A 15,721-nucleotide genomic window follows, 5' to 3' on the forward strand; every position below is an offset into this window, starting at 1 on the left:
TTCCACACCAACTGGGAAACAGACACGCAAGTCGGAGAGGGGCCCTACATCAGCTTTATTGCTGATAAAGTTGGATCTGAGGAAGTGATTTGAACTTGAGGCCAAAATCGATGTTCAGTGACTTCCGCCAGCCATTGAATGGATTTGCTCATTCACTCAGGGCAAAGATGACCTGTCCTAGTCTCAGAATCCATTTCATCCTCTCTAAAATGGGAATAACAATGGCATCTGTGGCACTACTGACTTACTCAAGATGCATACCACTCTTTTTCCAGCAGGGGCTGCAAATTTAAGTACTGTATTTCCCAGTCTCCTTAGCTGTTAGGATTCTGGATACAAATTAGATTCTAGACAACAAATGCAATTAGGTTTTGGATTCAAAGTAGATGTCTTTCCGCAAGATTTGGAAAGCAGAAGTGAAGATGTTTTTCCCATCCCTTTGGGACGTTTCTCTGCTGGCAAGCAGGGTCACAGAGGTAAAGTGCTTGTTCAGGGCTGTGCTCCAAGACACAAGACATGTTCTCCAGCCTCCTGACTGCCCAGAAGAAATTTCAGGGCAGGTGGCTTTCTGATCTGAAAGCCATATCTGACTCTGGCTTTCTGATCTCTGGATCTCAGCTGCTGCTGCTGTTGCTGCATGTCCTCATACACTCAGTGTTTCCAGCGCCAGCCTCTGAGGTAGCAGCTCTCCTGGAGAACCAGGTCTGCAGTGTCTGGGTGTCAAGCCTGCAGGACCAGCTGAGAACCTGCTCCTTTGGGCTTTGCAGTGTTTGAAAGCACGTAGTATCCCATATTAAACCCCTTCCTGCTGAAACACCCAGAGTAAACTATTTCCTCTACTGAGGTCTGATGCATTCAGTTCTCCATTTACTGTGAAGATTAAATGAGATAATGCATGTGGAGCATTAGCATATCTCCTGGTACCCTGTATGTGTTCAGTAAGTGGTAACCGTGGCTTGTACTGGTCATGGTAATAAATTGGTTATAATAATTGGAGATATATAATAATAATTGGTTATATAATAAATTGGAGACCTAAATTATTAAAATCATGTCAGGGTTTTCAGGCAACCCGCAAACCTCTTTGAACCATATTGTGACAGAACCGTACCTACTCAGTTTTTTCTTAGGATACTTTTGAAACACAACCAACAAACACATAATGAGTGCTGGCCACCACACTGGCAAAACTAATGAATGAGTAATCATGTATTTGGACTTCGGATGTGCTAGTCCTTGTGCTAAGCAAGTTAAGACAAGCTTTTGAGATGGGTATCATCATAGCCATTTTACAGAAAGAGATACAAGCTCAGAGAGGCTGAGCAATTTGCCCAAGGCTGCACAGCTAGGTAGTGGCAGAGCCTGGTCTTGGATGCCAGGTCTTCTTTCTTCTCATTCCACAACAGCCTATTGGAGTTTTTGCGTGGGTTGTTCGTTTTGGTTTTTGGTTTGGTTTTTGGATAAAAATCAAGTGTCATTGTTCAGGGCCTATGCAGGCATCCCAGATTTCCATCTTATGAATGGCCCAGAGGAGCCTGTCCGTTACAGCCTCGTCTTCCTCCCAGATGGTGAAGACAGAGAGGCTTGAGCAGCACTGTGCTCAATCTGGTAACAGACGGTGGTCAAGGCTGGACTTTCTCCCCTGGGAAATCTGAGGGACCGATGAGCCCTTGAAGCAGGCCCAGTGCTGGCCCTGGGCCTGGCCTGAGGGGAGCCACTGCCACAGAGGCAGTTCCACAGCTTACATAGGATCAAAATACTTATTTTGAGACAGAGTCTTACTCTGTCAGCCAGGCTGGAGTGCAGTCGCGCAATTTCGGCTCACTGCAACCTCTGCCTCCTAGGTTCAAGATATTCTCCCGTTCAGCCCCAAGTAGCTGGGACTACTCCTGGCTTGCTTGCTTATTTATTTATTTATTTGAGATGGAGTCTCGCTTTGTTGCCCAGGCTGGAGTGCAGTGGCACGATCTCTGCTCACTGCAAGCTCCGCCTCCTGGGTTCACGCCGTTCTCCTGCCTCAGCCTCCCGAGTAGCTGGGACTACAGGCACTCACCACCATGCCTGCCTAATTTTTTGTATTTTTAGTAGAGACGGGGTTTCACCGTGTTAGCCAGGATGGTCTTGATCTCCTGACTTCGTGATCTGCCTGCCTCGACCTCCCAAAGTACTGGGATTACAGACGTGAACAACCATGCCTGGCCGGTAAGAAGCACCTTACCTCTGTGACCCTGCTTGCCAGCAGAGAAATGTCCCAAAGGGATGGGAAAAACATCTTTACTTCACTTCTGCTTTTCAAATCTTGCGGAAAGACATCTACTTTGAATCCAAAACCTAATTGCATTTGTTGTCTGGAATGTAACCTAATTTGTATTCAGAATCCTAACAGCTAAGGAGACTGGAAATACAGTACTTAAATTTGCAGCCTCTGCTGGAAAAAGAGTAGTATCCATCTTGAACTTTCTAACTTCTCCCTAATAAACACAGGCAGGGTTCTGGAGCAGTGGTTCCCAACTCCCAGGCAATGGACACTGTTAGGAACAGGGCACAGGAGGTGAGCAGCGGGTGAGCAAGCGAAGCTTTGTCTCCATTTACAGCTGCTCCCCATTGCTCATATTACTGCCTGAGCTCTGCCTCCTGTCAGGTCAGAGGTGGCATTAGATTCTCATAGGAGCACAAACCCTATTGTGAACTGCGCATGCGAGGGATCTAGGTTGCATGCTCCTTATGAAAATGTAATGCCTGGTGATCTGTCACTGTCTCCCATCACCCTCAGATGGGACTGTCTAGTTGCAGGAAAACAAGCTCAGGGCTCCCACTGATTCTACGTTATGATAAGTTGTATAATTATTTCATCATATATTAAAATGTAATATTAATAGAAATAAAGGGCACAATGAATGTAACATGCTTGAATCATCCCAAAACCGTCCCCTCTGTGGCCCATGGAAAAATTGTCTTCCACGAAACTGGTCCCTGGTACCAAAAAGGTTGGGAGCCACTGTTTGGGAGGACAAGTCAGAACCTGGGTCTATGAAAGGTTAACAATTGATCAAGTGATTTGATCTGGGGCCTTCGTGTTACTTTCACTGAGGGGTATTAGAAGACTAGGGGTTTCCTGGAAAATCTTGGCTTGGGACCAACCAACTTCTTGGTACAAAATGATCTTTTAAGCTAAGTCAGATCCAGGAGGGACTGTACAGCCCTGAGTAAGTAGGATGTTGGGGAGAGAGAAAGGAACAGTTTCTGGGTAATCTCCCCAGCATACGTTTCTGCTGTTTACTGGCCAAGTGACCTTGGGCAAATTACTTAGCCTCTCTGAGCCTCAATCTCTTCATCAGTAAAATGGAAATAATAACCTCCTTAGCAAGGTAGAAAATTAGATCATACATGTAAAGTGTTTAGCCTAGAACACTCACAAAATGTGCTAGGAATAAAATTGGTGGATTATGGTTTCAGCCAAGGACCCCACTGGACCACTGGTTCTCATCCTTGGCTGCTCATCAAGGCCACCTTAGGAAGCCTCAAAGGCTACCAGAGCCAGGTGCCCACATGGACCAAATTAAATCAGTGACTGCAACATTAGTCACTGCTGATGACTTAATGAGTCAATTATCCATCTGGATTGGGAAAGAAAGGGTGGCTTTGAAGTCAGTTAGACCTCAGTTGAAAGCCTGGTTCTAATGTGCAAAACAGTAAACATGCACAAGATCCCACACCATCTGGCCTTGCCTATCTATCCAGCCTCAACTCACACTGTCTCTTCTGTGTTCCAGAGCTTTCTTTTCATTCCTGCAATGCATCGACATCCCCTTTCCTTCCTGCCTTGGTGCATATGCACCTGCTGTTTCCACTGTCTAGCATGCTCTTCCCTTTGCCCTCCACCCAGTGTTGCAGGGAGCTCTTCCTCATTCTTCAGATTCCAGCTGAATTGTTCTTCCTCAAAGGAGCCTTCTCTTAACTCCCTCAACACTACATCAAATCTCCCTGTGTAGAGACGGCTAGTTTCCTCTCAAATATCAGGTCTTCCCTGGTAATACAAGTTTTATCTGGGCACATGGCTTTATGCATGTAAAAACTACATTTCCCAGCCACCCTTGCAGCAGGAAGTAGCCACGTGACCAGATTCGGACAAATGGAAGGCAAGGAAAAAGTAATAAGTGCAGTTTCTGGGTCCTGCCTTAAAAGGAAAGGTGCTTGCCCTTCACTTCTTATTTCCCCCTTCTCACCGGCTAGACTTAGACCTGATGGTGGTAGTAAACTTGTTGAGGGTGGCAAAACAATAGAATGAATGTGGCTTGCATGAAGCAGAGCCAGTCGGCCAGGTGTGGGCCACTTACCAGACTATTATGTGAAAAAAGAATAGCATTCTTATTATTTTGATCAATGTTATGGCAGCTGAAAAGTTATCCTTGGTAATATGTAGCATATTTTTTTTTTTTTTTTTTTTTTGCTATGATAGCATCCTATACTTCTTCATACCCAGCTCATCAAAAATTTATTACTTGCTTTCTATGTGTTAGGATACCTTACACACTTTAAATCATGTAATTGCTTTTTATACATATTTAATTAATGTTCATCTCCTCCATTAAACTGTGAATTCCTTAAGAGTAGAGACTGTATCTGCTTTATTCACCTTTCTAGCTTTAGCACTTATCACATTTCTGAAATCAAGATGCATTTTATAATCTGCACCTGCCGGGCAGCAGCAAAGACTTTGTCGTCACTTCCCATGTGCACAAATTGGGTCACAGTTGTTCACACTTTGTCACTTCATTTGAGTTATGTCCACTGTTGATAATACATGCCAGAAAATATAGGTGACATGAGGAGAAGTTGCTAATACTCTCAGAACAAAGAAAAGAAATTTCAACTTAAAAGAGTCTGGTGTGACCAATTTATGTGTTGTGTTGGGTTAACAGTTAGGATGCTAAACTTCAATTTGTCATAAATTTCTTGCTGTCTTGAAACAGAAGCTGAGGAACTTCCAGTAAAATTTGATTTTGATTCAATTGAAGAAAAAATGAAAGAATTTAGTCAAATTCTTATCAAAATTTGTAGCATGTGTCTGCAGCATGGCAAAAAACCTAGAAAGCACAGTACAGCACTCTTTAAGACATACTATGGCACAGATAATCTTCATGATCCAGAGAATGAGATTGTGTGGAAAGACATGGGCATCTGTGACTCTGATGCAGAAGCTCACTCATGGACTTGTGCTCTGGTAGCCAGGAGAAAGTAGCAAGAAGCCAGCACTCCTGCTGCAACAACTTAAAAAAAAAAGACAAATAGCAAAAATCACATTTTTTTTTTTTTTTTTTTTTTTTTTTTTTGAGACGGAGTCTTGTTCTGTGGCCCGGGCTGAAATGCAGTGGCCGGATCTCAGCTCACTGCAAGCTCCGCCTCCCAGGTTCACGCCATTCTCCTGCCTCAGCCTCCCGTGTAGCTGGGACTACAGGCGCCCGCTACCATGCCCCGCTAGTTTTTTGTATTTTTTAGTAGAGATGGGTTTTCACCATGTTAGCCAGGATGGCCTCGATCTCCTGACCTCGTGATCCGCCCGTCTCGGCCTCCCAAAGTGCTGGGCTTACAGGCTTGAGCCACCGCGCCCGGTCCAAAAATCACATTTTAAAAAAGCATAAGAGAGTTGTGGAAACAAGGAGAAGACAAAATTTCCAGAGTGGAAAGAGCCTTCCCTAGGTAAGCTGGTGGGCACCAGGCATCTTCTTCCCTTTGGGTATTTGGTCATCCAGTCATGGCTGCAGGATTGGGACATGGCCTATGTAGGGACTTTGCTTGGGGAAAGAGAAAACAAGAGAGATTTCAGTGGTTATTTTGGGGCTAGCACAACAAATTAGAAACTAAAGGACACCAAACATGAGGCTGATTTTCTCATATGGAAAACGATATATTTTAGGGTGATGTGACAGACTGAGAAGCTGGGCTAGATAGAAAGGTACAGTGAAATCCCACTGTGCTTAGGAGATGGTCTTGCTAGAGAGAAGAGTTCTATCTCAAATATATGGAAAGTCTCCCCCTGAAGATGTTTGCCATATGTTGAGTCTATGTGTGGCAAGAGACTAAGGGCTAAGAGATCCTCTAAAAAGAAAATCTTTCATAACTGAGAAGACAGACAACTACCAATCTCTCACCCAAAATACTATTCAAAGGGATAATGCTTGAGGGACCAGAAAAATTGCAAAGATAATAGGACTTAATAAAATTGCAACTTCCCCCAGTTCAATCTATAATTGAGGTCATCAGTACTTCACCTTATCTTCCAATGACAGGAAGGAGGGACTTTAACTGATTAAAGATGTCATCTGTCTGGGCACGATGGCTCACACCTGTAATCCCAACACTTTGGGAGGCCACGGTGGGCAGATGACCTGAAGTCAGGAGTTCAAGACCAGCCTGGCCAACATGGTGAAACCCCATCTCTACTAAAAATATAAAAACGTTAGCTGGGTGTGGTGGTGGGTGCCAGTAATCCCAACTACTTGAGAGGCTGAGGCATAAGAATTGCTTGAACCCAGGAGGTGGAGGTTGCAGGAAGCCAAGATTGTGCCACTGCACTCCAGCCTGGGGGACAGAGCAAGACCCTGTCTCCAAAAAAAAAAAAAAAAAAAAAAAAAGAAAGAGAGAGAATCAAAAGGATATTCTAGATTTCAAAATTAAAACACACGAAATTTAAAACTTACTAGATTCAAGAGAATAAGGCAGGTCACAGACTAAGAGAAAATATGTGCAAAGACATGTGATAAAGGACTGTTATCCAGAATACACAAATAACTCTTAAATTTCAACAATAAGAAAAATTGCAATAAATATACATACCTACTATGTATTCATAAAAATTAAAAAAAGAAAAAATAACCCAATTTAAAAATGGGCAAAAATCCTGAATAAATGCCTCATGAAAAAAATACACAGCTGGCAAGTAAGCATATAAAAAGTTATTCAACATCATATGTCACTGAGGAATTGCAAATTAAAATGACAATGAAATATTCTTTTTTTTTTTTTTCCTTTTTGAGATGGAGTCTCGCTCTGTCGCCCAGGCTGGAGTGCAGTGGCCGGATCTCAGCTCACTGCAAGCTCCGCCTCCCGGGTTCACGCCATTCTCCTGCCTCAGCCTCCCAAGTAGCTGGGACTACAGGCGCCCGCCACCTCGCCTGGCTAGATTTTTGTATTTTTTAGTAGAGACGGGGTTTCACCATGTTAACCAGGATGGTCTCGATCTCCTGACCTCGTGATCCGCCCGCCTCGGCCTCCCAAAGTGCTGGGATTACAGGCTTGAGCCACCGCGCCCGGCCGACAATGAAATATTCTATATCTCTATTAGAATAGCCAAAATGCAAAACACTAGTAACAGGAACTCTCATTCATCAATGGTGGGAAAGCAAAATAATACACCCACTTCATAAAACAGCTTGGCAGTTTCTTTCTTTCTTTCCTTTCTTGCTCTTTTTCCTTTTTTTTTTTTTTTTTTTTTTTTTGAGATGGAGTTTTGCTCTTGTTGCCCACGCTAGAGTGCAATGGCATGATCTCCACTCACCAAAACCTCCGCCTCCCAGGTTCAAACGATTCTCCTGCCTCAGCCTCCGGAGTAGATGGGATTACAGGTGCCCGCCACCGTGCCCAGCTAATTTTTATATTTTTGGTAGAGATGGGGTTTCACCATGTTGGCCAGGCAAGTCTCGAACTCCTGACCTCAGGTGATCTGCCTGCCTTACCCTCCCAAACTGCTGAGATTACAGGTGTGAGCCACCACGGTCAGCTGTGCAAGACCATCTTTTTCTGAAAGAATTGTCCTTTGCCCATAGCCCCTACATAGCAGACCACATGACTCTTGCCAGAGCAAAGCCAGTGGGGCCAGAGGTGGAGCCCCTACCCAAGAGGTGCCCAACTGAGGGCTGAGTGTGTGGGCTGGGTCAAATAAACAAGCTTTGGAGGGCTGGCTTTCACTCCTGCTCTACCAACTTTTTTTCTTTTTTTTAAGACTTTATTTCTTCAATTTCCACAGTCTCTCCTAAAGTGATTAAACCTGTAGGCCATGAATAGCAAGCTGGCCATACAACTAGATTGTAACACAGCAATTGGATTTTAGGTACCAATGCTGTGTTCATGTAGGAGTGTAATTGGCTTCTCATTATTCTTAAAAGAGTTGGTGGGTTCTTTGTGACTAAGTAGCCCACCTCCGAATGCTAGAGAGAAAGAGAGAGAGTGCGAGAGCGTGAGAGTAGGTGGTCGTCAGTTAAGCAGCCAGCAAATACTTCCAAGGCCTGCTGGGAGCCAGATGATGTGAGGGTACTAAAGGTCCCCCCACAGTCCCATGGAAGGAAAGGATGTAGATAGATGAATTGCTATACTTAAATATGGGTGCTGGATGAATTACAAAGTAAGATGCAAACTCTCTGTGCCTTGCGGAGTCAGAAGAAAGATGCCATGAGCTGGCACAGCCCATGCAGGGCTCATAAAAAAATAGGAGTTCACAAGATGGCAAAGAGAAGTAGAATAATGGCCAGCTGAGAGCAGATCAGCGCTAACAGGTCTCACTAAGGGCAAACTTTCTAGTTCCTGAGGGTGGCAGGGCTGGACCTCACGATCCTGACTTTATCTACAATATTTCCCTTCTCTTGTGGGTTCTCACCCATTCTGGCTACCATCATCACATTGGCCCAACATGGAATTCCAAAGTGACCTGAGTTCCTTTTGTTTTTAGGAGGGAGGAATTTGTTAACAGTCCCATAGGTTAGCCAGCCCCTTTTCCTTGGGAGGAAGGGAGATGGGTTAGGTGGAGGCCTCTTTGTGAAGCCTACATCCCTCTATGAATGAGGCAGCAGGTGGCCATCAGTCAAGCTGCCAACGAGCACTTCCAAGGCCTGCTGGGAGCCAGATGTGGCAATGGAGCTCACACTGGTTGCTGCTGCTGCTGCTGCAGCACCTGGGGAGGCCGTGCTTTCCCTGCCTGTCACAGTCACCTGTGCTGTTATAACAAAGTGCCCCAGACTGGGTAATTGATAAAGAACAGAACTTTATTGCTCACAGTAGTTCTGGAGGCTGGAAGTGTAGGTGCAAGGTGACGCCAGGTGTGGTGTTGGGTGAAGACTTTCTCCACTGATGGCACCCTCTTGTGGCAGCATCCTTCCATGGCGGAAGGCAGAAGGCAGAAGGGCAAAAAAGGCCTGGCTAGTTCTCTCCAGCCCTTTTATAAAGGCACTAATTCTATTTGTGAGGGCTCCACCTTCATGATTTAATCACCTCCCAAACGTCCCTTTTTATTTATTTATTTATTTATTTATTTATTTATTTATTTATTTATTTATTTATTTATTTTTTGAGACGGAGTCTGGCTCTGTCGCCCAGGCTGGAGTGCAGTGGCCGGATCTCAGCTCACTGCAAGCTCCGCCTCCCGGGTTTATGCCATTCTCCTGCCTCAGCCTCCCGAGTAGCTGGGACTACAGGCGCCCGCCACCTCGCCCGGCTAGTTTTTTGTATTTTTTTAGTAGAGACGGGGTTTCACCGTGTTAGCCAAGATGGTCTCGATCTCCTGACCTCGTGATCCGCCCGTCTCGGCCTCCCAAAGTGCTGGGATTACAGGCTTGAGCCACCGTGCCCGGCCCCATTTCTTAATACTAAACATTGGGTCTCAGATTCTAATATATGAATTTTGAGGGGACACATACATTCACACCGTAGCACTCCCCAATCCTGGATTAGATGGATTCATCTTTGGCTGCCAGAACATTACCCGCTTTCTCCACTGTGTGCACCGTACCTGCCTGGAGTGAGGCACCCCATTAGGTCTCAGGCCACAGGAGGTGGCTGTGTTAGTCTGTTTTCATACTGCTATAAAGAACTGCTCGAAACTGGGTAATTCAGAAAGGGAAGAGGTTTAATTGACTCACAGTTCCACATGACTGGGGAAGCCTCAGGAAACTTAGGATCATGGTGGAAAGTGAAGGGGAAGCAAGGACATTCTTCACAAGGCGGCAGGAGGGAAAACGAACACAGGAGAAACTACCAAACACTATAAAAGCATCAGATCTCATGAGAACTCGCTAGCACGAGAACAGCACAGGGGAACCCCACGATTCAATCACCTCCACCTGGTCTCTCCTTTGACATGTGGGGATTATGGGGGTTATGGGGGATTATGATTCAAGATGAAACTTTGGGTGGGGACACAGTCAAACTGTATCAGTGGCTTTAAAGCTTGATTTTATCTTATCTGCACCTTGTGCAACCCGTGTGCTCTGCAAAAGGACGGCTCATATAGAGGGGAAAATACTTGTTATCATTTCCATCCTCAGGAACTAGAAAGTCTGCCCTTAGTGAGACCTGTTAGCACTGGTCCGCTCTCAGGGGGCCACTATTCTACTTCTCTTTGCCATCCTGTGAACTCCTTTTTTAATGAGCCCTGCATGGGCTGTGCTGGCTCATGGCATCTTTCTTCTGACTCTGCAAGGCACAGAGAGTTTGCATCTTACTTTATAATTCATCCTGCACCCATATTTAAGTATAGCTATTCATCTACCTACATCCTTTCCTTCCATGGGACTGTGGGGGACCTTTAGTACCCTCACATCATCTGGTTCCCAGCAGGCCTTGGAAGTGCTTGTTGGCTGCTTGACTGATGGCCACCTGCTCTCTCTCGCTCTCTCTCTCTCTGACAGGCATGTAGTGCAGAGGAGTGGCTGGACATCACGGTCCTGACTTTATCCACAATATTTCCCTTCTCTTGTGGGTTCTTACCCATTCTTGCCACCATCATTACATTGGCCCAAATGTGGCCAAATGACTCTTGTATACTTGAGACAAGACTGGAATGTTTCAATAAAAACTGAAACTGGGAAATAGACACACGGAGTTACACACAACTAGATAATCTGCCTAGTAATGTGCTGGAGTTCACTTACCTTCAGCTTGTGGCTCATCAGTGTCCCTCCCTCCCAGCTCCCTGTTACTTTCTAGATGCTGCATGACATTGTGATACCCACCATCGAGGAGGATGGGGACGCAGGGGTCTGTGAAGTCATTCTGTACACTATTCTAGATACTCGAAGTATTTTTGAAAAGACTTAAAATGAGAAGTAAAAATACATTTTCAGACTTTCACCATCTAACACTTTTCTCCATTAACACTGACCTCACATGCATTAAATAACACTTAGAATGCCTTACCTAAAAAGTAACAAATAACTTGACTACTTGCTTTTTTTTTTTTTAAGATGGAGTCTCACTCTGTCGCCCAGGCTGGGGTGCAGTGGTGCGATCTTGGCTCACTGCAAACTCTGCCTCCTGGGTTCACATCCTTCTCCTGCCTCAGCCTCCAGAGTAGCTGGAACTACAGGCACCCGCCACCATACCTGGCTAATTTTGTATTTTTAGTAGAGATGGGGTTTCACCGTGTTAGCCAGGATGATCTCGATCTCCTGACCTCGTGATCTACCCGCCTCGGCCTCCCAAAATTCTGGGATTACAGGCATTAGCCACCACACCCGGCCACTCATTCTTATATTTAAACTTTTTTTTTTTTTTGAGATAAAGTCTCGCTCTGTCACCCAGGCTGGAGGGCAGTGGCACGATCTCAGCTTACTGAAACTTCTACCTTCCAGGTTCAAATGATTTTCATGCCTCAACCTCCCGAGTAGCTGGGATTACAGGTATGTGCCACCAATTGTTTGTATTTTTAGCAGCCAATTTCTTTGTATTTTTAGTGGAGACGGTGTTTCACCATGTTGGTCAGGCTGGTCTCGAGCTACTGGCCTCAAGTAATCTGCCCACCTCAGCCTCCCAAACTGCTGCAATTATAGGCATGAGCCACTGCACCTGGCCCTAAAAATTAATTCTTGCCTTGAATCAAGAATCACAGGAGCACACTAAGCTGTTTTTCAAAAGTAACTGCCAGGAAAGACATACCGTATTTATGGATTGAAAGATTCAACACAGTAAAGATGCTGCATCTGCCCATATTGATCTATAGATTTCATGTAATCCCTATCAAAATCTCAGCAAGGTTTTATGTATACATAGATAAGACGATTTTTAAATTTATAGGAAAAAGCCTTAAAAACAGTTAAAACAATCTTGAAAAGAGAATAAGGCAGGAGAAATCACTCTTTCTGACATTAAGACCTACTACACAGCTACAGGAATTAGAAAGTGTGCTATTGGTGAAGGGCTATGTGCTATTGATGCATTGGTCAACGGAACAGAATAGAAAACCCAGAAACAGACCCACACAAATATGTTCAACAGATTTTCCAGAAAGGTGAAAAACAAATTCAATGCAGTGAAGATAACCTTCTCAACAAACGAAGCCCGAGCAATCGGGTATCCGTAGGGTAAAAACGTGAAGCTTGACCTCACACTTTACCAGAAATTAACTCAGAATGGATCACTGACTGAAATGTAAAACACAAAATCATAGAACTTTTGAGAAGATGATAGCAGAAAACCTTGGGCATTCAGGGCTAGGCAAATAATTTTTACACTTGACTCATCTGGGAGGCTGCATACAGATGGAGGGTGGGAGCAGGACGTGCAGGGAGACTGGTTTGCTCAAGGCTTGCAGATCTTGCCTTCTCTTTCTTCAGGGTGGTATAGGTGCAATGAAGCATTTGCCCCTTTCTATTTCAAATGGAAAATTATACAACTACATGTCGTCTTCACTTTTTCCCATCTCCAGAACTCTAGGCTCTGCAGTGTTAGAATTCTTGGTCCCTAAGGGGGACACACTCATCTGGAAACCCAGCAAGGGGTGCATTGAATACACCTTATGACTGCTCCCTGGGCACTTTGAAATCCTTGTGTCCAGGAACTAGCAGGTAAGAAAATGAGTGGCCATCTTGTCAGGGGCCGGTATGTTTTCACTGTGTCCCACCCAAACCTCCTCTTGAATTGTAAGTCCCACAACCCCCATGTGTCATGGGAGGGACCAGATGGAGACAATTGAATCATGGGGTGGTTTCCCCCATCCTGTTCTCACGATAGTTTGTTCTTACAAGATCTGATGGTTTTATGCGGGCTTCCCCCTTCGCTGGGCACTCACTCATTCTCCTTCCTGCCACCCTGTGAAGAAGGATGTGTTTGCTTCCCCTTCCGCCATGATTGTGAGTTTCCTGAGGCCTCCCCTACCATGCTGAACTGTGAGTCAATTAAACCTCCTTCCTTTATAAATTACCCAGTCTTGGGTAGTATCCTTGCAGCAACATGAGGACGGACTAATACGGGGGCAATTGACCTGGTCAGCAGGAGGCAGGGCTGCTTTCACACAAGGAGGGCAGAGAATAATATAGGTGGAGCTCAGGTGACTCACTTGGGTACCTCTTGGTACTTCTTACCCAACTGTCTGTAAGTGGACAAGCACAAGCAGCCCCAACCTGAAAAGGATGTGGTTACCAAGGGCTCAGAACCCCCCAGGGATGAGGATTAGGATCATTCCATCAGGTAAGCCATTGAGACCAGTAGAAGAGGTAGCAGAGGGCAAGGAAAAGTTAGAATGAATAGTGAAGGAAGGAGATGATGAGTGTCAGTTGCAGCCTTGAGACTGGTGGCAGTAACAGGGGCTGTTTGTTCTATGAACTTCCTTCTTCTAAGCTTGCCTGCAGGGGGTCAATGCAACTTCATAATGGCCATCCAAACTTATTGATCTTATCATTCCTTCAATATGTTTTGAATGCGAATCATTGCACTAGTCAACATGCCACCCCAGCTCACTGCTGGTGACAAGTTTAATAGTTGGGCAGCCACCTTGCACCAAAGGCTGCCTATATATCATCTCCTTACCACTTCAGTATTGAGGGACCCAGTCCTCAAACCCCATCTTAGCTTTTTTTTTTTTTTTTTTTTTTTTTTTTTTTTTGAGACAGTCGCACTCTGTTGTTCATGCTGGAGTGCAGTGGTGTGATCTCAGCTCATTTCAACCTCTGCCTCCCAGGTTCAAGCAATTCTTGTGCCTCAGCCTCCCAACATAACTGGAATTACAGGTGTGCACCACCACACCTGATTTTTGCATTTTTAGTAGAGATGGGGTTTCGCCATGTTGGCCAGGCTGGTCTTGAACTCCTGGCCTCAAGCAATCGCTCCCCTCGGCCTTCCAAAGTGCTGGGATTACAGGTGCGAGCCACTGTGCCCGGCCCCCATCTTAGCTTTTTGAGCAGGCTTTCTCAGACCACTTCTGGTGCCAACTACTGTTGGATCCTCTGGGAAGCAGACACCAAGATAGAGTCACGATTGCAAAAGCTTTATTGGGAAGACTGGTAAAATGAAAACGAAGGAAGTAGATGGAACAGGGAAAGTCTCTGGATCATAACGCAGACTAACAAGGTCTCTGTAGACCAACGGGCCACTCCGGAACAAAGACTGCAGGTTGGAGGAGTCCTGTATTGGGCAGAAATGAATAGGCCCTTGGGTCCCCACCTTGTTTACTCAGTAGGCGGCACAAGGCTTCTCCAAGAAGAGGGCTTGAAACCAGTAGCAAACCCTTAGAGAACGAAAGGGGCTGTCATGAACCATGCTCTTCAAAGCTGCACTGCGAGTCCTTTCTGGAAGAGGGATCTAAACCTGCCTGCATCTCCAAAGCTGCCATCTGGGCACTTTTTACCCCCACTGGTTGTCAAATGATCCTTTATTGAAGTATTTTCCTTTGTGCTTAACAAGCTGGGCATTCTGCTGTATCATTGTTGATGTCATGAGGGTGGTGACCATCAACATTGCAGCCCACAGACGGTGCCGTCCCCAGGATCTCTTTAATTGTTCCAGAGAGTTCCCTAACTAAATATCGGAGCTGCATCTGTCAGGCAGTGCTGACATTCTCATGAAATGATATTTTCATTGTGCTTAATGTTTTTCTGTTTCTTTCTGTCTCATGGAGGTTCCTTGAGGGCTTTGATGATCAGGGCGGAGGCAGAAGGTACTACCTCAACCTGTGCCTGTCTGTTCTGAATGGTCAGTTTCACTGTAATCTTCAGATCCTTCAAGTCACTGGTTGCCCTAACAATGTCATTACCAATGTGTTTTGGAGACAGACACAGGGGGTTGATCTTAGGGGCCAGCACAGACATGGCACCAACATCATTCCCGGTGCACCTCAGACTTTAGTCTCGTTGGGGTCAAACTTAGGGTGCAGGGTGGAGGTAGCTGGTGTTGGATGAACCTGGATTCAGGACGACCAAAAAAAGTTGCACACTGGCCTACTCTGAACTGAAAATGGAAAGCTGGGGCACCTTTTCTCATGGCAGACAAAGGTATAGCTGAGGAAGTCCAAATGCACAAGCACAGGCCTCGCCCCTGCTTGCATCACATCTGCTAATGCCCAGCTGGCTGGAGCAACTGAGGTGACCTACTCTAAAGCCAAGTTCAAGGAAGTACACTCTGCCCACCGTGAGGCCACGGCAAGAGGGGGTATGCAGCAGGGGAGTGAAGAATTGGGACCAGTAATTAGATCCACACAGGATAAAGGTCCTTTGGAAACTACTGAGCTCTGGCTGCTTTAGTTACTCTCGTTACTATTACTGTTATTAGTTACTACTATTATCACCTGTCCAGGAGACCAGGTACCCTAAGCCAAGTGGTGTCACAGGCAGTTCTCAGGAAAGAATCACTTGACTAAATGCCAAAGATCAGGTTTGGGATCTGCAATTCAAAATTGCAGTTCAGGGATAGAAAAGATTAAACGTAGCACAAAACAACAACCACACTATCCTCCCAAAGC

General features: G+C 45.3%; 1 long non-coding RNA gene across 1 annotated transcript in view; it reads right to left on the reverse strand.

Moving 5' to 3' along the window:
- LOC115900443 overlaps positions 1 to 15,721 on the reverse strand; it is a 56,664-nt gene that overhangs the window by 18,555 nt on the left and 22,388 nt on the right. The window lies entirely within an intron of this gene.

The sequence above is a fragment of the Rhinopithecus roxellana genome, chromosome 11 (assembly GCF_007565055.1).
Source record: "Rhinopithecus roxellana isolate Shanxi Qingling chromosome 11, ASM756505v1, whole genome shotgun sequence".
Lineage (NCBI taxonomy): Eukaryota > Metazoa > Chordata > Mammalia > Primates > Cercopithecidae > Rhinopithecus > Rhinopithecus roxellana.